Source organism: Rhea pennata, chromosome 4 (assembly GCF_028389875.1).
Source record: "Rhea pennata isolate bPtePen1 chromosome 4, bPtePen1.pri, whole genome shotgun sequence".
Taxonomy (NCBI): domain Eukaryota; kingdom Metazoa; phylum Chordata; class Aves; order Rheiformes; family Rheidae; genus Rhea; species Rhea pennata.
This window is the reverse complement of record NC_084666.1, coordinates 51,792,970-51,820,733: the sequence shown is the minus strand read 5'-3', so window position 1 is coordinate 51,820,733 and position 27,764 is coordinate 51,792,970. Positions and strand designations below refer to the sequence as shown.

The window sequence follows — 27,764 nt, the reverse complement described above, 5'->3', positions numbered from 1 at the left end:
ATGGTCTGCCTGCAATAAAGGCACACTTCACTGCAACAGCATACAGCTTGCTGGCAAGCACAGTGTAGTTTGTGGCTGGTTCAGCTCCATCTTCATCCCTATCTTTTACTTTATCCTTTAGTCTGTTAAGGGCCTTCAGGGAAAATTCATGTGTTCTGCGCTATAAGCAGCTGCTAAAGGGAATCTAGGAGGTTTGTTATACACAACTGTATGATTTTCACTAGCTGGCAACCCATCACAGGTTGCCATTTAATGTGTAAATCACGTGTCTGTCATGGTTGTTTTGCATGTTATATTTCTACGTGTAATCACAAAGGCTATTAGAGGTCCTTCTCATGCATCTTGAGCCTTGTGATGTTCCTCTCAGCTCACAGTAACTGCAAGAAAAATAAAGTTGCACCTGCCTCCTCACAATGAAGGAGATAGGAAATGCAAAGCAACAAAAGGCCAGGCCTGATTCAAAACCTGCTAAATACTGCAGGTGAAAGTGCCTTTCACTGCAGTCACCCTGAGCTCTGCTACTCTCTGCAGCAGGACCAGAATTTCACCTATGCATTCATTAATTGGCTTTATTCAAGCACTTGCATCATACCAGTCATACTGGTTCTGAGTACAGCTTAAAAATTGCAGGCTAATTCTCTGTTTAACACTACATTTAAAAGGCTCAGTGAATGTTATGAACATAGAACAGACGTCCTGTACCTGCCTTGTGTAGGCAGAAACTTTACAAAGACAGATATGGTTGGGCAGGCTGTGCTAACCATTCAGCTGTTAAGAAAATTTGCCGATCTCTTGTTTAAGTTAACCATGGGCTTACAGAAAGATCTGTAAAACATTACTACTTCTGATACATTCAGCTTATAATCAAATAACTTGTTCATGGCTCACTGAAATCAGTCAGGCATGAAATGTTTGCTGTGGAAAAGATAGATAAAATTATTGTATTCACTCCCTCTGCCTGAACTTAGTTGGGCTGTCGGGATTTCGCATGTTGAGTCAGGCAAAAAGCACTTGAGGAAAGGAGTTAAATCTAAGTCAGCCTTTCTGTTCTCCCTCAGTGACTCTGGACTGATTCCAACAGCTGCTACTGTCAGCTCAGCACAGACCCAACGTGAAGTTTGGTTTTCTCTACCTCCTACATCACAGCAACCGACAAGGACTCGGCAGCGCTAGAACCATCTGACAGTTTGGTTCAGGGAAAAGAGACTCAAGATTGCTGCTCCACTGACACAGTAATGCTAATAGGAGTAAAATCTTGGTTGGGCCATTGAAATGAGTAGTTATGACTTGCTGGATGTATGGAGAAAAATTTGTTACTACTAGGCGGTCTCACCTTGGGAGCAGCTGTATTCTCGTCTGGAAACACTGTGTGTTGTACTGATGCAATGGTGATGACAGTCGCAGCTACGGTCACCTGCCAGCTCTTTGTGGGGCTTTACACACATGCAGGAGAAGAAAAAGTCTTAAGCATATAGATGGCACAGCAGTGGTTAGCTTTCTCCACAACAGTAACAGGAGGCGGTGCTCTCACTGCCTCTGGGAGAAGGTGGGGGGCCACGCAGAAGCATTCACTCGGCCTAGTGCATCTCGCAGACAACTAGCTGAAGTGCCCCAACTGCCGCTAGAGACTGGCAGCATGAAATATGTTATCAAGACTGTGGCAATAAATATATTTTGGAGGGGGTGTCCAAGTCACATCTCATTGTTCAAGATATCTGCAGGCCCATTAACTAATGGGGAATGAAAAGGTTTAGAGATGACTTAGAGTAATACAAGTCCACTAACTTTGCTTAGGGCGAGCAGGGTCAGAATTTAACCCAGTATTTCTGTGCTGGCTCTCTTTTTCCAGTGCTGCCAAAAGTCACACATGATAATCCCACAGTGTACCAACATCAAAGCGAATCTCAGAGGGAACCAAACATCAAAGGGACTGAGCCTTTCATGCCCCCATCTATAAGGGAAACTAACATAGTTGCAATCTTTACACTTCACATATTAAAAAAATAAATAAATAAATAAAAAGTAAGAAAATGCTGATTTGCATTTTTAGCTCTGCTACTCTCTTTTAAAATGGCCCTGGGTGAGTCACCTGTATCATCCTTTTACTTCTCTATGCCTCTGGTGGTACAAATGCACACTCTGCTCCCTCCCCATCCAAACCACTAACCACTAAAAATAGAAGCAATTAAAATAAAATAGAAAGCAAAGGGAAATGGAAGAAGCACAGTGTTTGCCAGGCATCTCCAGGTGTTTAGCTAATAAAATGAAGGCAAGGCATACAGTCTATCTGTTTAGGCCCCATTCAACAAAACATCCTTACTAGGATACAATCCAAGCAAGGATTTAAATGCCTACTTAAATGCATCATTAATACAGCTGTTTTAAACACTTTTCTGAATGAAAGCCTTTACTTGCAAGTTCTGCAGGCCAAAAGCATGCTTTCCTTTTGATTTATGCAAAGTGAGTATCAGATAGAATGTTCCTCTATGTGCCTGTTGACAGCGCATACATGAAAAAAGAAGTACCTCCGTGCTTCCTCTGAACTTTGTGTTTTGGATGTTAAAGAAGGAGCAGACACCAAAATTCACTTACAAATCTAACTGGACTAACCACTAAGCAGATGCTCAGAGGACGTGAGTATACAGGTGCCATTTCTAGAGCAGAATTAGAGTCTTTCTGCACTAGTCTTTGCCTGTAAAACAGGGAAAGTACCACATGATCCATTCAGAAAGGTATTGGTACAATTTGTTCCTTGCCAAGTGCTTTGAGATGAAAACCTCTCTATATGCCAGTATTAAAATTACTAGAACCCTCTCTTTTTTCCTGAGCCTCCAGGTGTTGTTAATGGCCTCCTACTGTAGGTGGACTACATCCTCCAGACAACAGCTGAGTGTAGCTTCCACCAATGCCTGTGGGCAGCACCCCTGCGATAGGCAAAGAGGATACCACAAAGCGACCAGAGATGATCCAGAGGAGCCACAGGGCCTCTGCAGCACTCCCAAGCCCTGCTGCCCTAAAAGGGAGTGTGCTCAAGTCAGCATACTTTGAGTTAGGAATTGTATTTTCACTCCCATTCCTTTCAATCATTTAATTAAATCTTTGGTAAAACAAACAACAAAAAAGAGGTTTTCTTCATTCTTCCATTTGCACAGCAGAAAGTGCAGCACACATTTTGATTAGGCTACCTCCCTCCCAACTGCGAATTGAGTGAACTGAAATTCATAAACACTGCACGGCCATAAAGAACATGTGCATCTTGTACAGTCTCAAGCACACACAGGACTGATCACAGTGGCATGTTCTGTGTCATTTTAATGATGTACAGCCCTGCTAGCTTCCCCCTCCAAAGCTTTATGTAGGAGGCATAATTACATAATAAAATGCCTGTTTCTGCAGCATTCTCCCTGTACCAACCCAGAAATGTAGGCTTTTTTATTCTTCTCAGCTGGTAGGCACAGAATTACTAGTGTTTTAACCCTCTTTGCACTAAACCTTCAGTTTGACTTCTGACTCCAATAGCAGAAGAAACTGCCACTGATCATTTCTGTTCTCTCTACTTGTGAGGCTGATCCCTGGCCTTTGAGATCATTTTTATCAGCTCATAAAACACCTGCTTGTTCAGGATCCAATCTGTTTCCTGGGGAAACTTTTAGTCATCGTGGCTGAGTTGTTTCCAGGGCTGGTATATGACAGCCTCAGGACAGAACTACTTGACCCAGTTTCACTGCCCGACTGCACTGAGGACAGCATACAAACTGTGGCAGGGCAAAGGTACGAGCAGGCGGTATGTTATGGTGCCCTGCTGATTAGAAGGCCTCCTTAAACGGGAGACCTTAGCTACGTGGTTGACATCGAGAGGATAACTTCTTTGACATCTCTGTTTCATTCCTTGAAAGAGCACAAGCCATATCCTCAGGCGACACTTCTCTCCGTGCTGGAGCATGGAGGAGCCTGGCTGCTAGGCAGCTTTTGTTTCTGAAAGATCAGTGCATGTTCCTGCTTTCCAGTGCTCTCTCTGCTGTTGCTCAGGGGCACAGTCATTTGGGGAGAGCTGTTGAGCAAAATCTGGACTGAAATCTCACTTCAATACAAGCTAGTGTCCAACGACCCTTACTGTTGCCTTCTCAGGAAACCAGACTGTCCTTTTTATTGTAGAGTCTGCAAAAAGCACACAACTACAGCAAGATGGCCATCGCCCAGAATGAGGAGGCCTGTTACATTCCCAGAGTTACGTTATTTTGGCCAAAATGTGAGACACTTTACGAGGCAGGTTTCTGGGCCAGAAGTTGCCAAGCCTATGAATGAGGAAGCATTCAGAGTTAATTACTAAATAACCCCTCCTGTGGTACTGGAACACCCACAACAGATTTGGCAGGGGATTAGGTGTCTGGGAGTACTCACACTCCTGGAGCAGCCTCATGCAAGACCACATCTTCCCATCTCTCTAGTTCTGGCACCAGAGGCCAAGACACTCTACAGGACAGCCTGGGCAAGGAGGTACACACACACACACACGCACGCTCCCCATGCTGCAGAGCAGTGCCTGTTGCATGCCCTGGAGCCCCTTGTCTTCCACACCAGAGATGAGCAGCCAGCTGAGCTGCACCACGTCAGGTCCCCCAGCTTCCCGCTCTCCTGCCTGCAGTACGGTGACTCCTGAGGCAAACATGCTCCTATACCCCTCCTGGTAATTCAGGGAGGTCAGCTAACAGCACGGGACAGGATCTGGTCCCTTTGTAAGATACAGTACTTCTTACAGAGAAAATGAACCAGCAGCAGGAGCAGAGTACCATGCCTGGGAGCAGAACCTGAAGACTTATATTTCACAGCAGAATTATGCCCCAAAGTTGTGCATCTGTATATCATCTGCCACAATTACTATTCATGGCACCTTTCTTACTAAAGAACATGACTGTCTCTATTTTAACAATACTCCTTCACTGACCCTGACTGATCTTCACAGACAATTCCCCTGAGCAAACATTTCCTGTTACCTATTTGTGTCTCACTTGACATACTCAACAGCCTAACTTTGGGATATAGATACCTCTTCAAGAGTTTAGGCACATGGAGCTGCAAACATTATACATAACCTTCCCAAGAAATTGTACTGAGTAAGGCCTGCTGAGTCACTATCTTAATTTTTCTGTAGGCATAAGTTTTTACAACCTATTATGAGCACAGTATTAGTAGCAGCACAGGAACACAGACTGAAAACCTTAACACTGAGGAAGGAGGAGTGCTTCATTATCATCATCTTCAAGCCTAAAAACAACAAGGAGCTAAGAACAAGACCCTCTTCCCCACTCCTTTTGAAGCATGCATGGACAAATATGGTCAAGCCTTACCACCTCCACCAATTCTCTCCAGGAGACCTAATGAGCAAAACGATCCCTTGTTGATTACCGGTGTTCCAGACCATTTATGCTGCTAGTTAATGGAGCTGTCATCTGCTTATCCTGGATCATGTACTATAAATACACTTCCACTTACATCAGCAACCCCAGAGAACAAACTTCTCGACAGTATGAAACTCCACAGAAATTCTGCATTCTCAGACTAAGTTACAGACAAAGACAGAGTCTTCAGCTCACCTCTCCTTCCCATCTTAAAAGCATTTACCTTTATCATGTAAAAGTTTGGGAAGGAGAGAGGAAAGGAAGCATTAAAAAAAAAATGGAGAGACAAATTCTGCCCTTTCTCATTCCCCCATAAACACACACCAGGTTCACACACTTAAAGGTGGTGGTGGTAATGGTGTTTAGGGGAGACGGAGTTGTTTTTGTTTGATTCCCCTTCCCCCCCCCCCCCCACACACAGAGCACTGCCAGAAGAGATAGTGATATTGGGGAAGAGGGAAAGGAAGAAAAGATGAGCTGACCTTTGACTACTAACAGCTTTAAGTGTGGGGGAAGGGAGAAAGGAGAGAAAAAAACTCTGGAAGATTTTTCTCCTGTGAAGCTTCAGGCAGCCACAGGAATGTATCTCTAGGAAAGGGCTGGCTGGGTAGGCTGGATAGAACAAGTTCAGGGCAGTGTTGCAGCTTGCTCTGATGCCATTGCACAGGGGGAGGAGGAGGGAGAGCTTCAGCTTCACAAGCAAGCAGCTGCTGCAAGGTTGCCCCTTGTACTCTGGAAAGTGGCAAGGCACAGTGCAAATTTTGAAGGGGACATCACCAGAAAGAGGGGCACCTACAGAAAGCAGAAGCACAGGCTTTTACTTTCTTAGCCAATGCACATGCAAGTGTTGCACTGCAACTGCGTTTGTTGCCAAAGTTTGGCTTTGGTCATGAAGAAGCTTGGGTAGGGCTGGGATCAAGCTGAGACATGAAGCTGTGGCCCTCAATAAGCAGGACTGGGATAGCAACGTTTCCACTTTCTAATGATAAGACTTACGAACTTTGTGTAACAGGAAGATCAGTATGTGGGTGTATTTATGCTGAAATTAAGTTTAATCGCATATAGCAAATAGTTGGGTTTCTGTCTACTTTTAACATAGTCTGTCTCATCTAATGAAAGAGCTTGCCTGAACTTGAACGTTAATTCAGATTAAGGTAGGACATGAAACTAAAACACGACTGTCGATCCTGAAGAACTGTAAATGAGAGTTCCTCACTGTGGAACAAGAATATCTTGATCCAGCTTTGTTCATCCTAGCTAAACTGGATGACAGTTTTGTCAGAAAAGAAAGGTGCCTGAAGTGATCAGTCCTGTACTCCTATTCCAGGATAATTCCGTCTGTTGCTAAATTCTTATTAAAAGGCATAATATCCATTACGTACTGTGACTAAAGTTGGAACAGCTTCCACCTTTGCAGCAGTAAAGAAAAAGGAGATTTCACTATTCTAACATATTTTCCTGGAGAAGTCCACATGTACCTTGTGTTTAGGTAGAACTCCTGCCCACACTTGCACATGTAGTTTTCCCCAAGTTGGGCCAGCAGCTGCCATCCTCAGTTCTGCTCAGAGAAGTCTAACCTCAGCACTGGTTATCCAAGCCTAACTGAAAGTAGATTCTACCAAAAAGGGTTGCTCTGTGCATGGAGTTCCTCTTAAAACACTAGTTTTATACTGCTGCAACTTGACTAACTTCGATGGTGTTAACATTGCTATAAAATAGAGCAAGTGAAAGGAGAATCAAATCTAGCAGTTCCTAGATGGAGCCCAAAGGAATAGTTTTTCCCTTTAGTCCCACTAGAGTAACTCCAGAGTATCTCTGGGCAGAGCCCTAAACTGATACAGATTTACAGTGGTACAAATGACTCCTAATTTGGTCCAGAAGTTTAAACTACCCTCAGGAAGACAAATTTCTATTCATTCTACAGATCACATTGATTGTACTGACCAAGAATCTAAATGGGATGCCCAAGCCTGTGAAAGCCAGTGGGAGAGCAGGTAAGAAACACCCGAGTGTCTTATGGAAGACAAGTTATATGAATTCTACACTGCCAGTTCTATGAGTATTCCATATAAACATGGCACAGAAACCCACCAAAACATTTCTATTATTTTATTTCATGCCAATCTGAAAAGCAAATCTAGTAATCTAAATTCTTTTTCTTTTAATCTACAAATGTTAAAGATCTGATTACATAGTATATATCTGTAGCTGTAACTAGTGCTTAGCTTTTTCATTAAACAGGACTATAATCAAAGTTTTTATATTATATTTGTGTGCAAGTACATTTCTCCTGCCATGGTTAATTTGCAGGAAAGAAGAAAGGAATATGTGTAATTAGCACAAATATTATCAGCATAAAGTGAAGGGAAGGGAAGACAAATGAAAGTGCTTCAGAAAAGCACTTGGTAATGGTGTACTATTTCAGATAAAGATTTTGCCATGCTTCCTTCCAGCTTAGATTATGATTTCTCTCTGGGTAAGTTTAGAAAGCCGGGACCAAATTCATCCACAGAATAATTCCACAAGGATTATATCAGGAGGAATTTAGGCTAGTGCTTCAAAACCATCCTTCATGCATTTCTCAGGTAAACCTGAATATGAATTATGAAACTGAAGAATGATACACAGCAAAGCTAAGAAAATTGGAAAATAGTACATCACATCTTTCCAGGTTTAACTTGGCAAAACTCCAATGAATTATACCTAATTAGAGGGTTTAAGAACCATTTTTAAAGGAAACTAAGAATTTTCTTTTCTATTTTTCACACTTGCTGTTCTTACTGTTAACATCTATAACCACCAAAACAGAAAGACATTAGAGATAAGAATAGTCTTTTTCAGGGTGCCTGTTTGGCTATTTGCGACTTGCCTGTTTCACTGTGGTACTACTTTCAGCTTCTATTACTGCAGACTCCTTGCACAAAAATGGGCAGCTCCAACACAGCAACACTGTGGTTGTAAAACTCCAGTTAGCAGACAAATTTGTACAGGTGCAGTCTCCAAAGCAACATTTTTAATTTAATATTTAAGATTTCATGTGAATTATGTCCTCTCAAGGACTATAGTAGTCAGCTTGTTTTTTTTTTTTTCTCCTTTTGGCTTGTTTATTCTCTGGTCTTCACAATCTCTATAATGACCACTTACATAGGTAGAATTTATTTTGTTACCTGAACTGAAGAGTTTGAAGGCTTTAAGCATTATAATGGATTTTTTCTTCCCAGCTGTGTTAGGAAATCCTGCTGAGAGACATGAGTTAAAAAAATTAAAAAAAAAAAATGTTCAGCTAAAAATTAAGAGATGGCTCCTCTCTCCTCCCTTTTTCTTTTTAATTCTAGCTGATGTATATGGCTTGCAGTTTTGAAGCTAACACCTAAGATGCATTTTCTTTTAAAAGGAATGATGAAATAAAATCATTTTTTTTCTGAAGACTTCTTTCTAATTCATTTAAGTTTTTCATTACTATGTAAGATTTTTTCCTTCCACTATGAAAAAGATCTCTATATGCATACATATATATGCATGCACAGAGGAAAAAAGTAATCTCAGTAGAAATCAAGATGAAAACTCAGATTGTGGGAGGTAGGCAGTAACTCTGACATACGAAACGCACAGACAAAGGAAATGCACAAGGCTAACTCTTGTCCTCTGCTACCATCCAAACAGATTTCTCCTTCTTCTGAGGCCACATTTGATTATTTGGGCTGTAGCAGACAAAGCCACACGTATAAGCAAATGGCTGCTGCTGCCCAGTCATGGCAGGGAGGTACCAGCTCCACACCAGTGCACATCCCCCAGGCCTCCAAAGCCCTGGGAGGGCAGAGAGCAGGGGGGAGATTAAGTAAATAATGATTCTGCTTGGTAGGAATAAACAACAAACTCTGGCAGATCAGATTTCATCACTGTTTTGGTAAACAGGACCTGTATTTGCCATTTCACCTAGACAGAAGTCTAAAAAACAGAAATTATATTCCACAGTCCCAGAGCCAAATGCAGTGTGGGCTCTTCCTCACCTTAATAAACAGGGCGTACCATCAAAGGCTCCTATGGAATGGGGCTGAAGTTGTTTAAACTATTGCTCCTTCTGTCAGATTTACATTTCCCACGCTAACCCTCCTCTAATTTACTGCCAGGTGCCTTTCTGCAAAACAGGAAGTTTTGCTGTGCAGGCCCACTCTAAGAAATCTAGACAGGCAGTAAAGTTAAAGCAGAATCCATGGCAACAAAGGGATAAACTGAAGTGACTGCTCCCATAGGAAAAAAAAATAGCCTGAGAGTAGCTGTCCAATGTGATTTGCTGAATGAACATAAGGAACAGACTGGGAAGCTGCAGAATATAAAGAATTCCTGCTGTGTTTCCCCCAATGTGTCTCCTTTATATTCAAGAGTGCTCTCTAAACCAGTTTCTGAATGCATAGCTTTTCACATCTGGAGACACAGGTTCACTCTTGCATTAGCCTACAGGTCTCCATTTCTTCCCTAAAGGAAAAAGCACACATCCATGGACAAGCAGATACCCAGAACCACCTCACAATAATACTCAGGGAAAATAATGCAGCCTACCTTCCAAAGAGATAAGATCTTACTACAGGTTGCAGCATCTCCCATGCTGTTTTATGAACCACATATAAGCTTTAAAATCTTCTACTTTTGGAGCCAATCTTTTGAACGTGACAATGTACAGCCATAGAGCAGTACGGATTTTGTATTTTGGAGACTTAATGTCATACTCAGGGTATGAGGGGCTGAGACCCCTCAACAGCTCCAGCTCCTAAAGAGGAGCTCCCACATTCCCTTGCCACCTCCTGTCTCCCTCCCTCCCCACAGACATAGCTCACAAGCCTTACAGGCTTCCATTGATTCTTTTCTTATCTGTCAATGAGCTATTTTCACGTGTTAAAAGCAGAGAGAGCAGAGAGAGCAGAGAGAGCAGAGAGAGCAGAGAGAGCAGAGAGAGCAGAGAGAGCAGAGAGAGCAGAGAGAGCAGAGAGAGCAGAGAGAGCAGAGAGAGCAGAGAGAGCAGAGAGAGCAGAGAGAGCAGAGAGAGCAGAGAGAGCAGAGAGAGCAGAGAGAGCAGAGAGAGCAGAGAGAGCAGAGAGAGCAGAGAGAGCAGAGAGAGCAGAGAGAGCGAGATATTCATAAAATGGCCTAGCAATTGATGGAAAGGTAGAGAATAGACCAAATAGACAAGGCAAGGGAAAAGCGCGAAACAAGGTGGAAAGAAACTCGCACACAGAAGCGTTTCTTTTTCTTTTCTTTTTTCAGATTTTCCAGCAAGCCATCTTCAAATCTTTCTGAAGTACAGAAAAGGCTGGTTACTGTGCCATTCACAGTTGTGGGAAATTAGGTAAGTGCAGGTGCAGTAAAGACCAAAATGAGGAGTGGGCTGAAGCAAGGATTAAAACAATTTAATTGATAGTAAATCCATCAACTGTTTTTAAACAACATTGTCTTTAGCTAAAGAAACCCCTTGACCATTGATTTTCAGAAGCTGGAAACACATAAGAGCAGACTCCCCCCTCTTTTTTATACTGTAGTGTCTGCTGTTGGCCACTACTGAAATCAGCAGGCTGCGCTAAATGCAACTTCAGTCTGATCCAGTATGGCAATTTTCAAACAGTTCATAACACAAAAGCACACCAAAAAATCCTGTCTTTTTTAATTAGCTGTGTACCACCCAGAAAGCCCAGACCCGTATCTGCCAAAACTGCTTCCAGAACAAGGTTATTTTCCAAGCTTGGATCAGATCTAGAGGTAACCACTGTTGGCTATTTCGCTCAGAGGGGACTGTCTCACCCTCAGGCCTCTTGAAGAGGCTTTCACACAACTGTGCCACAATATCTGAACATTACTGTCAGGTATATATTACAAGCCTTGCTTTGCTTTATCTTTGAGCAGCACGGGCAAAGCCTCCCGCTGCAGCGGATGTTTCCCCACACGGGGGGCTCAGCAGAACGGAGCCCTCTGGAAGCGCCTCTTGGAAAGCTCTCCCAGCTCTTCTACACAGGCTTGACTGACACAAGTTATATTGTATCTCCTGTAAACGCTGGTAATCAGGCTGCTTAGTTCCTCTTTCAGATTACTGCAGTTCTAGTACAAGCCCCGAGGTGCTCTGCTGTCAGTGTTTCCCAAGACGACATACTGGCCTTTTCCCCTCATGGGAATTTGTACTTCTTTTCTTTCCTGTCTAAAACAGTTTTTAAGACCATAGTATGACTATAAGACTCACCCCACAGTTACCACCTTTCCCTAATAGCCTCTTCTGAGAGGCTTTAACACAAGAATTTTAAGAGTCTAAACAAATTAGAGTATATCTAACATTTCTCTATTATCCACTATTTTAACATTTTCAAAGAATTCTAATGTATCGGACAAAATTTATACTTGCAGAAAGCTATGCTGGTTTGTGCCTCAGGAATTTTATAATGGTATCTTTAATGATCTTCTCAACAATTTTCCTAGGTATTTCCATAAGGGTCAGGAGTCTAATTCCTTGGATCACCCTTGCCATCTTTGCCAATAGGAAGAACATTGGCAACCTTTCAGGTTCCTCTTATTGTAGCTGTAAAGATAAGTCAATCCTGTTTATTTGTTGGGATTTTGGGGCCAATTCAGCTACTTTAAAGAAAATAATTACCAAATCTCTAGATTAATGTAGTCCAAATAATGATAAAATAATAATATTCTTTTGCATGCATATATTCATCGATCCCCAAAAAGCTGTTAAAAGGAAGCCAGTGATCATTATCTCCATTTTGAAGGTAGGAAAACTGAAGCACAGACCCGGGCAAAGCTGCAAGCAGAGTCCAAGCCTCCATACCTGTCTGCTAAATCATGTGATTCAATGAGATCTTATTAAAGTATCTCTACTTCTATCAACTCTTTACCTTTACCAAAAGTAATGTTAAGCTCAAGAGGCATCCTCTGTACAGAAGACCAGTGTAAAAATATATACATATTTTACATTCTAATTTTCTCTTCTTGATTGTCCCTTGAGCCTCCTTCTGATCTAGCAGACTCATCAGCTCTCCAGTGGATTTCTTAATATAACTCTGGAAGAAATTATTCTCTTTCTCCCTCTACCCTCTTCACCCCCCCCTTTTTGGGGGTAAATCTATTTGTCCTTTTAGCTTTTTTTTTTTTTCCATCTCTTTGTCTCTAGCCTTCCTACAAAAGCATATACTTCACCCTACTAGCATGACTTGTCCTGGGTTTACTTCTCCTTCCTAAACCTATTTCTCTAGCCTGCATAAATATTTGTCTCTTTTCATTTAAGCATACTGTTTTATTTTCTCTGCTTCTGCTCTCTTCTCTTCCATTTCAGTAAAGATAAGTGTTAGCATTCTGTGCAATGTTTTTATTCGTATAAACATCTAGCCACTTTCAGAAGTGATGGACACAGAGATACCCTGCAGCTATCAGTTCCATAGATTAAGTAATTATAGTCTCATTTTTTTTTCTTGTGACAGATCCTCAAAATGGGACAAAACAGGGCTGTTTAGTGCAGTCAAAGACCAGGAAAGAAGCTGCTCTTCCTTGTATAAAGTCAATGGATTATTTTTTCTCTATTTTTTTGTTCTAGGTTTTTTTCCAATCAGTTTCTTCATTCTTCTGCTCCACTGCGGCTACCTGATGTTCTTTCACTTCTGTTTCTTAAAGATCCCCTTCTTGATGCTAGGCATCACATTAACGTTAATAACTTAAATGTACTAGCATCTTTCATCTAAAAGGGTCCCAAAGAGCTTTAGAAATGATACAAAGCTTCATTCCCTGAAGTGAATTGTCCGTGTAGAGAAAGATATACACAGCAGCTGTTTAATCAGCACATGGAAATATGGTGCACAATAGTTTAGGACAGGAATTGCAAGTCGACAATGGAGAGAAAATTTTGGTGAATAAAATAATTATTGCACCTGTTAACACCCCTTTTCTAGGAAAAATGTTATGGGATAGCTACTACTCATAAAAATTTTTCAAATGCTTGAATATTTCATCCAAAACACAAGATGAAATTTCAGCTCTTCCTCTGGCACTTGTCTGTCGGGAAAGAGCAAGGGAAGCTCTCCTGTGCAAAAGTTCCCATGATATAGCAACAGTAAAAGTCAGCTCTACAGCTCATTCCATGGCTCTCCTTGAAAGCTGTGGTGTAAAACAGGCATCCAGGAAACACATTTCAGCAGGCCCCTGCTGTGAAGGACTGCAGATCTTCTGGGAGGGCTCCAGCCCTCAGGGCAATGAAAAGGATCCCAGGGCATGGGCTCACTCACCACTCATAAGCATATGGTGGCTTCAGGGGACAGCTGATGAGGTTACTTGCTACCCATGTAGCTCATGGGTAGCATGCTCAAGCATCTTCTAGAAAATCCTGGCTTTTTAGCAAAAATTTAAGGGCCCCATTTTTAGGTAGGTAGACAGCAGATTTGGTACATCTGAAATATCGGGCTGTAAACCATAGAGATAAAGCAGCTCTCCAGAGCAGCTCAGCCATCCATTCAAAGAAGTGTAGCAGATCGCTCAGGGTGATCTCGTTGTCAGTTATCCTAATGCAAGTCCTCTCTAGCTGTGAGTCAGGCCACCGGCCTGCGTAAGCAATGTTGAAGCTGCTTCAAGCTGCAGATCAGACCAAGATCAGGAGCATGCAAGAGCAGTTTAATTTTGCTCCATCCTTTGCCATTCTTAAAAATAGAAGTTCCACATAGACTATCCTTCCCCATTGTTCTTTATCACAGAGTTAACACTACAACGCTTGGACAGGTACTCAAGGCACCGAGTGTTATGCTTTGTAAAAGTGTTACATTATTCAGTAAAATAATCACCTCCCCCCCCTACAACTGGTTGTTTTAGCAGTCTCCCACCAAATGCTGACCCTGCCCGACCTAGCAATTAAAAGACAGGATGAGACAGCACTTGACACTATAGCATAACCACATCCTTCTGAATATTGCTGCTGAAAGTTATAAAATGAGCCATGCACATGGGCTAGCCATACTCACTTCCAGGATGAAATACTGTGTTAAAACCCAGTCAAAGGCAAGCCTTGCTCTTGAATATTCCAAAAACCAAAAGCCAGCCTCAATCCAAAATGCTACCGTTCAGGGTCCTGACAGATTCCTTATCCACTTCTGCAAGATTCCTTATCCACTTCTGCAAGCTATGTCCAGCACCAATTACCACCTGTTCATAGTAGCAGGCAGACCTGTAGCCATTATTGCCCTTCTTACTGATTTTGCTGACTCTTTACCCTCTTCTTGAGATGCAGTGCTTGCTATCACTGCTTTGATCCAGAGACTGACAAGCACACCACTTACTGCTGTAGGTTTATTGTCTGTCCTGGAATTTTTATCCCTGCCATTTCTCTACTTTATGGTCCTTCACACTGAAGCACTCTTGCAAGGGAGCTCCTGGAACCTTTTATGCAGTGCATTACTTTTCCATGTGTAAAACCAACCTGCATTTCCTATAGAGTTTATTATATCCCAGGATTACAATATTGATTGCCCACACTAACTGCGCCTCAGAAATGCCAGTTCAGTCTGCACTGCTATAGTGTCAAGTACTCTTGCTGATATGATGGACTCTCTTGTACTCAGTCTTTAAAACCTGGTAAACAAGGAAGTTTGGGCTGTCACTTACAAACATAGTGGACTATTTTCACCTGTTCATGTTGCAAGTCAGGATGAAAAGGCACTAAGGAAACCCATTCAGTCTTCCAAACTACGACTAGTGTTAATCAGTGCTATATAAGTCTATTGAATCTCAAGCTATAAAAAATAATTACCAAATTAAAAATAAATTGTATATATACTGAAAGACTCAGCATATATACATATATATATATATATAAGACTCAGTAAAACAAACATCTTCCAGTCATTTAACTTACTGCTGCCAAACATCTCTTCAGATGCAAAGGAAATATGTTACCTTGTAAACTGGCTAGTGAGAGATGTACTTGTTTAAATTTGAAAGTATGAACACCACAGCTTATGAGGAATACCAAAATTTACTTCAAACTTGCAGTTAGTACCCCACGACCTTGTATTATTTCTCTCCCAACAGCTCCTTCATTAAAAAGAAAAGAAAAAAAAAAAAAAAAAAAAAAAAAAAGCCCACCAGTCAATCTTTGGAGAAGACATGACAAATGACACACATTTCAATAGGATTTAACAATAAACAGCCACCTCAAAGAGGAGCCTCCCCCCACCTCCCCACTAACGCAGAATCAGACAAGAAACTAAGTGAGACATGTTAACAGAGAAGCACTCCAATTAACGTGTTACAGCTCCTTTAAAGCAGAGACCAAAGTGGGCTGCTGCTCAGGATGCTGGAGGATGCAGAGCAGTAATTGTCACTTAGGCACTTAACTCCCCGCCGCCCGGCTCCGTGGCTCCCTCGAAGCCTGGTTTCTCTCTCGCCAATTACTGCTGTCATTTGCATTTCAATGTGTGCCATCAGGAGCCGGGGCAGAGGCGACAGTCACAGGAAACAGAGCAAAGCCAACTGTTTCTTCAGACCGGCCTAGGCCATGCCATCTAATTTGGGGATGAGGTGCTGCACAGAGAGGACCTCCTGGCACCATGTTCTCCTTGAAGGTGGGTTCAGCTAACCGGCACGACTGCTGTCGCACTTGTGCCCACACCAGGCTGATGGCATTGCTGGGGAATGGAAAGAAACTCAAATGAAAACTGAGAACCTGCTAGAGTCCACAGAGGAAGTTTTCAGAAAGGATTCACACATGAAAGATGCACGCTGGGTACAAACTGCTGAAGTCTTGTTTATGATGCATCCCCTGTGATGCTTTTGAATTTTCTACTCAAAATTCACTTGCACTGCAAGGCCACGTGACAAGCAGGAAGCACATACCTCATTGCTACTATTCTTTGTTACTTGTACTCTTGTAGCACTTACATGCACCAGCTGCGCATTCAGGCCCTATGGTGCTAGGTGCTGTACAGAAGCAGCCCCTATCACACCCTCAGTGTAAGAATGACAAGGGAGCTATGCCTGTAATAGACACAAAGCACTCTCCAAAACAGGAGAATGACAGGCTGGCTTTGCTGCTGTGAAAGAGATCCTTCTCCCCACAAAATAATAACAAAAGGTCCTTTCTTGAAAATGTAACAAGTGGGAAACGGAGCCTGCCGTATTAGTCCAGTAGCTGTAGGAGTCAACCTTTAAGTATTTAAGGAAAAAGACAAGACAGACAACTAGGAAGGATCCTAGCAATGAAGGCAATTATTTTATGCCTGATGCAAATAGCAAAAGGAGCATCTAGTCAGAGTATTCAAACAGCAGGGGTCACGTGTTCAAAGAAATGGGATAAATAAAATTATCCCTGCTGCTGCATTCTGCATGGGAAAAGATTGCACCTGTCAAAGGCAGGGAAAAGTATGTTACAATAATTTAGAAATGGAATTATGAGCGCATCAACAAGAGCTTTAGCTGCATGGATGAAACATAAAAGAATTGCATAGAAAGAGCTGGAAAGATTCAAACACAACCTGAATGTGAGGACCTGCAAAAAAGTTCAGGTACAAAACTGCACTCAGACTGTGGTGCAAAGGACAGGAAAAGGGGGCAGCATTTTCCACAGCAGAGCAGGAGAAAAGGTACTGAAAGACCTGGGGTCAGGAGAAAACAGATCTGACAGCTCACTGCTGTCAAAAAGGACGGTCCTGCTTCACCCTTCCCACTGCTTCCCTTGCACCAGCTTTGGTGGTTCTTTGCTCCTACAGTTTAGCCCACTCAGCCAGCAGAAAGCAGTACACGCTAGCTTTAACTGTCCTGCTGGATCAGCTTTCAGCGTAGTGCACCAGGAGAATTTGCTCACCAAGGAGACAAGATGAGCACCAAAGCTATAGAAGTTGTGGGACTACCTGGCCAGGAGCAGAACTAATGCCTTCAGCAGGATGATAGATTATCAGCTCAAGTGTTTTAGATGGGGACCACAAGCTCTTGTTAAGCCACCTTCAGCTTGTGTAATAAGCTGGATATCCGTGCAAGATGCCAGAGTTAAAGGTCAAAATTTTTAACTTTAAAAGACAGAGGTGGGTCTGTCACTGAGGAGCAGACATGCAAGTCCTGATCTAGGGATAGTGGCTCATCTTATTTCTGTAAAATAAATTGCTCTGATTTGAGGGCAGATAAGGAGAAAAATGATGGCTCCACAGAAAACTGGAGTGGAATGAAAAGGTTTCCCTAAACTACAGACTTGGAAGATCAGAGAGGAAGAAAGAGGAGGAGAACAGGACGGTCATACAAAACAAAAGGAGGATACCTGCTGGATAACAAAAAGCATACCTGAGCACACTGAAGATGTTTAATCAGTCAAGGAGGAAAGATGGAGCAACTGGCTAGGGAAGGGTCCTTAAATGTATGTGGGCATGCTTTCTCTTGACCCCAGCGAGCTGGGAGTGGATGGGAGAGGGCCATCACTGCGACTGCAGGGCTAGAAGCCCAGAGGGTGACTTCTGCCTGCATTCCTGCTGGGGCAAGGTGGAAGGACATTACAGCTCTTCATACCTGTTGCTTTGCTTCCTAGCCAGGATAACTTAAGACAGTATCACTTAAATTCATCAAGGCTTAAAGGATTCCCTTCTTTAGAGGCCTAAGCCTGCCTACTGGTAAAGTATCACAAGGGAAATTTACCACCCAGTTTTAGGAGTTTTGCCTCCTTAAACAATCCATGGGCTTTATGGCATTTGGAGGTCAGGGATGAGATCAGGCATTCTGGTTGACATTAGGAACAGTCAGCTCTGCCTGCTTTGTCAGCGTGCTCTGCAACATCTCATCACAGCATGGGGTACAGCGGGCACCCATGAGGGGAGGGAAGACCTGCTCTAGCTGCACCTAATTCAACATGGCCTCTGTGACTAGAACAAGATTCCTAATTTCTTCAGCCCATAAGAATCAGAAGATGTACAGAACAATTGGTTTTATTTGCCACAAGATGCATTTCCATGTTTTTTCCATGAGTGAGTGAAAAAAAGTTTCAGTGGGCAACTCAGACTGTCTACCCACCGTGCAAATGGAGCGGGATACAAATAGCCAGGAAAGCGCAGAGCAAATGTTACCTCCTACTTGACTGTGTAGTAAGGAAAGGTTGTTTGTCACTGATGAGCTGCAATTATAGGACTATAAACTGTCTAGTTTAATCTGAGAAGCATCTTGCTCAGTATTAACCAAAGAAAATCAGAAATAATCCCCCCCCCCCCAAAAAAAAAATACACTGCATGTCTTTTCTTCCTAACTGACCACCCAAAAAGCAGTGGAAGACCTTAGCCATTTGCTGTGACACCTAACTTGCTGCTTCCAATTAAGAAAAGCACATACATGAGGCCTCACACACACGGTCTGTTTTCCACCGCTAAGACCTCTCTCCTTTGAGGGGAAAAAAGGGATAGGGTACTTAAATAAATAAACCAAAGCAGCTCCTAAAAAGCAAGTAGGCAGAGCGTGAACTGTGGTTAATTAAAGGCCAACACAAAAGTAACTTGCCCTTTTTCTTTTGTTTCCTCTTAAGTGGTTTTTAAACGCTTTTTTGGCTGGTCGTATTACTTGAAGCTCTGTATTAATAAGCTGATCAGTTACTGGCTCCCTGTCTGCTAAACTGAGCCAGCAAATTGCTCTTTTTCTTTTGTCTCCAAGCCAAAAGAAACTTTATGGAGAATAAATTCCCTCCCTCCCCCTGCACTGAGTCACAACACAATGGTGATTTGGAAACCTGCCATTTATCACCAGGAACAAAAAAATCCTAAGCCAGGCAGCAAATCAGGGTTTGAAATAGGGTCTCTGGAACAAGAAACTGCCACCACTATCAGTCCACACAACTACCAACTCAGGCGTTCTCATTCTGAACGCCACCACTGTGCAGCCAGCGCTATCCTTCTGTTTTAGTTCGTATTGGGCTTGTCTGGCCTCATGTTCTTGCACAATTTCATAGTATTAAAGTATAGTTTATTCTGCTACAAAGTAGAACACAGCTTTTTGTTTCTTGATTTACCAGTCTGGCTCTGCCAAACTCAAAATCTGCACTTGTGAAGTATGTATTTTCTCTGTACTTTTAAAAGCAGAACAATGATCTGATCCAGGCTTGAAATCTGTTGGGTAGGGAGGGAGTTCCACAGAGGGAATATCTTAAGGCAGGTTGAATGACAGCTGGGAATGAGAAGTCCTCTGGCATCACCTGGGATGAATTTACTGACTGTCACTGCTTCTGAAAGCAACAGAGCAAAACAGTCTGGACAGCAGCTGAGGTCAATGCAGGCTCCAGATGACTCTGCCCATATTCTCTTCTCCAAACCAGGCTTATCCTGTGTTAACCTTGCCTTTAGCAACTGGCCCAGACAGCTCTCAGACAGCCAAAAGGACTTGGCCATGGAGGGCTTCGCTTGCCACAAGCAGAGCACCTGAGTTAGTGCATGCTCACAGTAGCTTCTATCAGATCTTAGGGAGCCTTGATTAAAAGCTGCTGTAACTCCCTCTTTCCACAGTATCCCTGCCACACAATCCAAGGGATGTGTGTGCTCCCAGCCTGCCCAGAGGTGACCGCTCCCCTGGGAGTGCACAGTACCTACCCTCCACACACTAGCAGCTGTGAATCACACTCCCTGCTTTTGTCCAGAGGGATGTTAGAGTCCCTCAGGATCAGTCTACTTTGTTGTTTTAGTATCCATCACAGGCTTCCATACACAATACCTCTTATACTGACCTCTTGCAAAGTTATGCTCTCTGAACACCAGACAGCAGGAACAATAGTTTGACTGGCTAGGTTATGAGGGCTATATTGGATACTCCCAAAGAGAAAGACCGTGGCCTTGGCTGAGTGGCACTAACTATTTGAATGCGAAACTATAAAAAGCAATACAAACTCTGCTGAAATCCTGGACCACTTTGAAGTAGGATGCACAATGCAGCCAGTTTCCTTTCTGCCTGCCCTACATCCCCAAATAGAAATACAATGAGTTAGACAGCATGCAACACCCAGGTCTCAGATGAACACTGGATGTAGTCTCCTAGAAGTCCAAAATAAGAAAAATGCTGTTAGAATCGTAAACTTTTTTTTTCTTTTTAAACTTACACAAGACAAAACATTGCTCTTTGGGGAATTGTGATTTACTGTTGCATTGGAGGCAGATCTCTCTCTCATACATACACACATACACAGAATCTGAAACAGTTGAGAATGCATTCATTTTAGTTTCCCTCTCACTGGTCAGTTAATCTAATTAACGGTAATCATTAATTGCTAGAGCAGGCAGAAGTAACCTAACTAATATTTACTTTGTGGCAGTAAGCAATCAGCACTCACAGATCTTGGAACCTAATTGAGTTTGGGTGCTTGGCACCTATTTGGCTCTATTTCAGTTTCTGACTTGGCCTCTCTTCCAGGATTTTTTTTTTAATCAGTCTCATGCTGTGGGTCCTCACAGCTTTTTATTTTGCTTGAAGTTCTGCCTTCTCCTGTTTTCTGCTCTTCTACATCTACTGTGCATTTCCCACTTCCCTTCTCTGTTGAATCCCTTAGAGCTTATCTTCATTGCAAGCTAAGTGTTGTCTTTACCCAAGGTAGCCAGACCTTGGGTAAAGTCGTGGGCTAAAGTGTGCCTGTTAAACACTGTGAAGATGTAGCTGTTTAGTGCTACTACTCCAGGCACTTCAACTGACGAGAATATTTTATAATACAGCTGACTAGGACTAGGCCACCCTAAAAGTAGTTAGCAACTCAAAATGGTGCCTTGACCTAAACTCCACTGAAGACAGTCTGAGTATCTGTCTTTTCAATCCCTTTTTTTCATATGTCATTCCAGTTCTGCAAAGATAGAATTAAATGGAGGTGGTAAGTTAAACCTTCTCCAAACACAGAAGTTAATGCATATTCATAAGTGAAGAAGAGATGCCTTAATAACTTTGAATCCCATAACCAAAGACGACTATACTGTACACTGAAAACTATCAAAAGAAAGTAAGGATGCAATATCAAACCCTGGGAAAGGCTCAGAATAATTCTTGTCCTGCATGTACAGCCTACTGCATGAGTGAAGCAGTAAGTGTAACACACAAAGAACACATTCTTAAAGCTTCTTGGGTTTTGTTGTCTCAAAAACCTAATTCAGTGGAGACAATATCCCTGTTTTTCATCAGCCACTCTTTCAAGGGACCCTCATGAAAATTAGGGTGTTTTTTTTTCCCAGTGGCAGTCTCTCATTTTATATATGTTACAGACACACACATGCTGAAAAATGTGGAAGAACTCCAGCACTATTGCTCTACTTCAAAATACTCTGGTCATTAACTTTCAAACACAAGTGCCTGCAGTTAGGCTTCCAGAAGTTCCCAGCAGAAGTGCACTTAAGCACTTAAGCAGAAGTATTTGCCTGAAGAAGTGTCCTCTACCTCTCAGGCAGGGAGAGGCAAACTTCAGCATTCTTTTCTTTTGCCTTGACAAACACTTCAGCTTCACCATATTCATCCCAAATTCATTGCAAGGATTATTTTTTCACTACATCGCAGATCACACTCTTCTCCAGCTCCCCTTTCTCTAGTACATCAAATAGAAGCTATTTGACTTCACATTCAAGACTCTTCGTAGCCTCTCTACTCCTCCCATCTCACATTCAGGCTCTCACCTCTGATCTGCCCATGGCAGACACTGACCTCTCTCTGCTTGTTACATTGTCAGACAAATCTCTTCAAGCTTTTTCATGTGCTCGCCTTCATGCCTGTTATAGTCTCTCCATACACTCTCCTAGTTTTCCTTCAAATCCTTCCACTGTTGTGATGGCTCTAAAAGTTGATCTACAGTGTACTGAGACCACTACTATCCTGTTCAATATCCTGTCACTGCCACCTTGCTCTGTCTGCTGTCCAGCTGCTGTCTCTTTCTATACCTGGAGCATAGCTGTCTTCTTATACCACACCTAACCTAAGAGAGTCCTGGGCTTTGGCTAAGCTCCTGGTTCTTTGACAATGCAAGGAAGGTACAAGCAGCAGTAACAGGAAAAAACTGCAAGAAATTCTATTAGATTTGACTAGGTACAGCATTAGCTTGCAGGAGCTGCAAGCTGCATTATCTGTGCTGGCCTTCATCAGAAACAGTAGCACAAAAGCTTCAGAATTCATCACTGGAATCATCACCACCTCTACCACTTGGGCAGCAGCCTTTTTCCCTTTCTTCTGTTACTGCTGAAGGGAGTGGAAACACCCTGCTCTGCTGACAGATTCCCCATCCTGGTCCCTGAGGGCAGGACTATTCTTCTTCAGGATATTTATTATTTCCTATACTGTTTGTAACATTCAAAAGTACTTCTAAACAGAAGAGAAGAGTTGCTCTCCTTAGGAGATGATAATCTAAGAGGCATTTGGAAGTTCCATCAGGCTAGTATGACAATGATGATCTGCTAAAGCCCCAGCTTTAGTATGTGCTTCTAAAGAGAGCAGAAACCCTCAGAGCCCAGGAACATGCTTCAGTCTTGGGAATGTACTATGTAACTACCGCACCTTCACTGCGGTCTTACCTCTGCTAGCTAGACTAAAGCCAAAATAAATCAAGGTAGCCCATATGACAAGGACAGCTTCTTGTTAACAGGTGAGTATTTTGGGCTATCCTGACTCTAGTGCTTATGTTGACCAGTAGGAGCACGCAGATATGAGCACATGCTCCGACCCGCTGGCTGCTTTGCAGCACAGCCACACTCAAACTGACAGCGTGTCAGTGCTGGCATCACCGGCAGAACAAAGGAGACAAAGGCTGCCACGGGCAGGGGAGGCTCTGCCGGGCTGCTGAGGGAGCCAGGAAAAACAAGGGAAAAAGATATCCCACACTTTAGAAAGGGATGCATCTGAACCAGGAATAATTTTCAGAGGACTCTCTGCACATCCAGCATCCGCAAAACTGAGGGCTCATTACATAAACCATCTCTTTCCTTATCATTCTGTGCAAGACAGCATGGATTTGGTTAATGGAGACAGCTCTAGTGGCTCATTTCCCATGTCAGTACAGTCCGAGCAATGTATGTATTGTCTTATCTCTTTGTAAACAAGCTAAACTAGGCTGGGCTAAGTGTGGAGGAAAGTACGCTAACCATGAGTGGATTTAAGGCTCTTGGCACTACACACAGTCACTTGCTTTAAGTGGCACGTGTCTTAGTATTAAGGCTCACGCTGAGCAGTTGCAAATGGATGTGGCAAGCACACTATGCACAACACCGACTTTAATTCAGGAACTTGCATGTGCTCCGAAACAAAAATGTACTAAATGATATCAGAGACTAAAAAAGCATATTAGAGAATTAAATCTCTGATCCTCTCCCCATTCTCAAGCTGAAAGCGCCCAGAATGTCCTTTGTATATCCTCTTCAAACACACCCTGATCTGCTGTCGTTTCCATCACTAGCTAACAGGCAGGGGCATTTCCAGACAGACAAAAGGCTGTATCTCCATCCCAAGCACCACACAAACTGAGGACACGCACACAGACTGATGTGCTGCTTCATTCTCTCCGTTTGTACAGCTCCAGAGCCAAAACCCGCCTCTCCCTACCCAGTTACAACGGCTGTAATGCCACATCTGGTGTTAGTGCAGCAAGAGACACCTTCATCAGCTGAACTAGAACTGTACAAATAGCTTTTGCAAATGCCGTTTTTCGTAGAGCTCTGATTTCATTACGTGAAGCCTGCCCACTGAGCAACGCGCTTGGGCTGGGGGACAGGAAGGGGGGAGCAAAGGGGAGGGGGGCTTTAAACAGAGGGGGAAGCAAAACCCTGAGAGATCCAAAACGATTCTTGATTCACAGGGAGGCAGGAAATACAGCTCACACCCAAACACAGACACTCCTCCATGGCAGACAAGCATCCTGATGATTGTTGGCTTTGTTGTTGCAACAGGAAACTCCCGCACCCCACGCCGCAGCGTCTGGGGCAGGCACCAGGCTCTCTCCTCTCCGCTTTTCTCCTCCCAGGAGCTACCGGCTAGTAGTTACTGGCACACACTGCACAGCAGCTGAAATGAGAAACACCCCCGAAACATGGCACCTTTCAGCTCACTAGACAAATATATCTTTTTCAATTCAAAGGACTGACAGGGAACAAGATGTTACACAAAATATTTCCTGTGAGTTAATACAGCATAGTACCAAACTTATGATACACCACCATACGGCTTTGCTTCTTTACTAATAACACAAAATAATATGTACTATTGTGACTGCAACAACCATGAGAGGGTACAGCTTGTTTGTACTGAGATTAATGCTAAAGTGGTTTCCTATTAATTATTTAGGTCTAGTATTGAGTATTGTATCTGAAAACCAGAGGACACAATAACAGTTATTTAGTTATTCTTTGTCCTATAGTAGGATTAAACTGTTTTTGAGACACAGGACTCATTTTTCAGATAAACCAGAATGTGGAAATACTGCTTACTTTTAAAGCAGCAGAAAGCATTACACAGGCAACCTAATAAAATACCTTTTAAGAGGCATGTTTTTACACCAAGCGATAGCTGCGGTCTTTATTCTGAACTAAAAAGATGACACAAAATCAGCCAGATCTGTCATCCTGCAAGCTACAAACTTGATCAGGATCCATATCAGTCTGAAATATGTAATCTGTACTGTCCATTTCCCTCCTCCTCTCTGTATGAGCACAGATGGTCAAATCTTACAGCTAACCCTGAGCAATGGCTAATGAGGTAATAACTCTGCCCAGCCTACAGCCTCCGTGGTTACTTCCAAATTAACATCCAAACTGCATTATCAGATTCACAACACCAGAAACACGAGTCTAGTTCACCAGCCAGACCCTCTTGTTAGTCAGGAAATGGTTATAGCAGCTACATTTATGCACCTTTTTTTGCTCTTTAAAATTGTGTACAGCTATTGTAAACATATATATCAAACCATCTCTATCTTCCAGCTTCAAGAGAAAAAACAACAACAAAAAAAAAACACTGAAAAAAAACAAAACAACACCCCCCCACCCAGACTTTTCCTGAATACTAATGCTAAAACTATTACAAATGCTAATTTGGTACCAACAACCTATGATTAAAAAAACAATGAAGCACCTCAAGCACATGAATTAAGGCATCATCTTAAAACATGCTCTTTTCTTTCTAACCAAGAAAATCCTTATGTATACACATCTGGGGCTTTTTTGCTCTTGATGATCTTGAAAGTGCATTAAAGATGTATAAAGATGTATAAAGTCTTTATGCAAGTTAATCTAAAGCATTTTTGGTCTGAATGAAAGCTAAAGACACCACAGTACTTTTGAAAAGAATTATAGATTAAGCCAAAATCTCTGTTAAGATTTCCTCTACCAGTAAATGCATTCTGAAGACAACCTCACGGACTACTGGGATGCTTACTGAGGTACTCGAGTACCACTACTTAACATCCAGCACTTTGTAAAGAACGTCTCTACTTTACATAGACTTTCAGTACATAATTAAGGCAGCAGAGAGGATGCACTTTCACAACACCTCTCAAAGCAAGAATCTCAAAGTCTTATTAACACTAACTCAACTTTATGGCCCTTGTTTTATCCCAGTTTTACAGAAGAGGAAACCAAAGCTCAGAGGGCTGACTTTATTCTCAGTGTTGCAATGTTCATCAACAGCAAAGCTCAAAATAGAAACTTTAGTGCTCAATTCCTTTTCATGTGCTAAAACCACCAGACAGTATTCTCTCAGTACCACATAAAACTTTTCTATTCTGATCCTGTATTTGTGCATAATGTCTAGCCCACACTGTGTATTCCATCAATAGAGTGAAAAAGTAGGTAAAACACCCTTGCAAACATACTAGCTAAGATTACGGGGAAGGAAAAACCCATTGCTCTCCCAGAAGCAGGTGTTACACTGAAGGACCTCCCTTTGCACCCACTCTTTCTCGTCTGTCTACAGTGTTCAAACTCAGAATAAAGGCACAGATCTCACACTGGTCTAGTAATATCTGTGGCAAAAAACACCAGAAAGAACCCAGAAGGCTCTCCAGTCTCATTCAGGTCCGAACTGTCCCTTACGCAGTGTGTTCCTGCCAGATCATCTTATTTTTGTTTTTGCAAATTCATTATTGATAAGTATTAAATACTTCCCTACATCAACAGCATCCCTGATAGTTTCCTAAGCCATTGTTTGATTCTAGTAAAATTCTCTCTGGGGAAAAAGAAGAGCTCTTCCCATTGTCAGTAAAAATAGTTGTATAGTCTAAAAACCTGCTGATACATCAAATCAAAGTGTGTAACTCTGACTTCTGGAGTGTGGAAAAGCTGAATACTAGATCAAAAAACGTGAAGTCAAGAAGTTAAGAACCATCTTTTTTTTCATTTGAAAACTGTAGTCACATCAGATTGATCATGGTTTTCAAGTGATAAAACAAGATATTTACATTGCACTGCTGGTGTTTTCCAATTCAAAATTCAATGCCTCAGCAATACCAACCTCACTGTTGACCACTAGATTTACACCAAACAGCTGTTCCTCTTGATTATACTTTGGTTTTAGTACTTTTCTGCTTAAGATATTGCAAAAGGATATGTAATTCTAAAGCTGATGATAAAAAACACAGTGCTTATTCAAGAGCAAAATCATAAGCATTCTTTCAAATGCTTTACTTTTGCAATATACACACACACACACACACACACACAATTGCTTTACTTGCAACTCTACTTTTTCTAGCAGGTTTAATTTTCCACACCCACAGTATCGGAGAGGCTTTTTTCTCCCCTCCTTATAAATGCTTCCCATGCCTCCCTCTGCATTTGAAATAGAGACACCTGCCTGGTAAAAGCAGGATGGACTGGATGACAGTGGGGCTTGCTGAGTATTGGGCTACCTTGGTGAGATGAAGTCACTTTCCTCCTCACTGTGCTTCTAGTTGCTGACTAGCAGTCTAGCAGAGCAAATGAAATGTAGGATATAATGTTGGAAACACGATGCATGTACTCCAAAGTAATGTTGAACTTTAACAAAAAAGAGATTGTTAGGGGAAGGCACACTGATACTTTGAGCAGACCACCAATGGCACACTTATACTTAATACTTAGCATATTTCAACAAACGGGAAAGATGTGGGCATGTCCTCCTTAGGACTTCTATCTCACGTGACAGGACACAGAAGAATTTCCACTGTAGATCAGAGTAAACCACTACAGCCAAAATCATCCCACAGTCACCCAACTAAATTCCCACGGACAATAAAGTATTGCAGGAAACAAATTCCACCCCTAGTCTGGGGTGAAGTAATTTAATTTTTGTGTAATCAGTTTCACTCTCCTTATTCTTACAACTGCTTGCAATCTCTTTGCGAGCAGTTTGTCTCCATTAGAAGATGAAGGCAGGTCAATAGCTAGCACAAGGCAGCAA

General features: G+C 42.3%; 1 protein-coding gene across 1 annotated transcript in view; it reads right to left on the bottom strand.

Annotated features, from left to right (window-relative positions):
* MAML3 (mastermind like transcriptional coactivator 3) overlaps positions 1 to 27,764 on the bottom strand; it is a 245,294-nt gene that overhangs the window by 190,530 nt on the left and 27,000 nt on the right. The gene's annotated exons all lie outside the window — the stretch shown is intronic.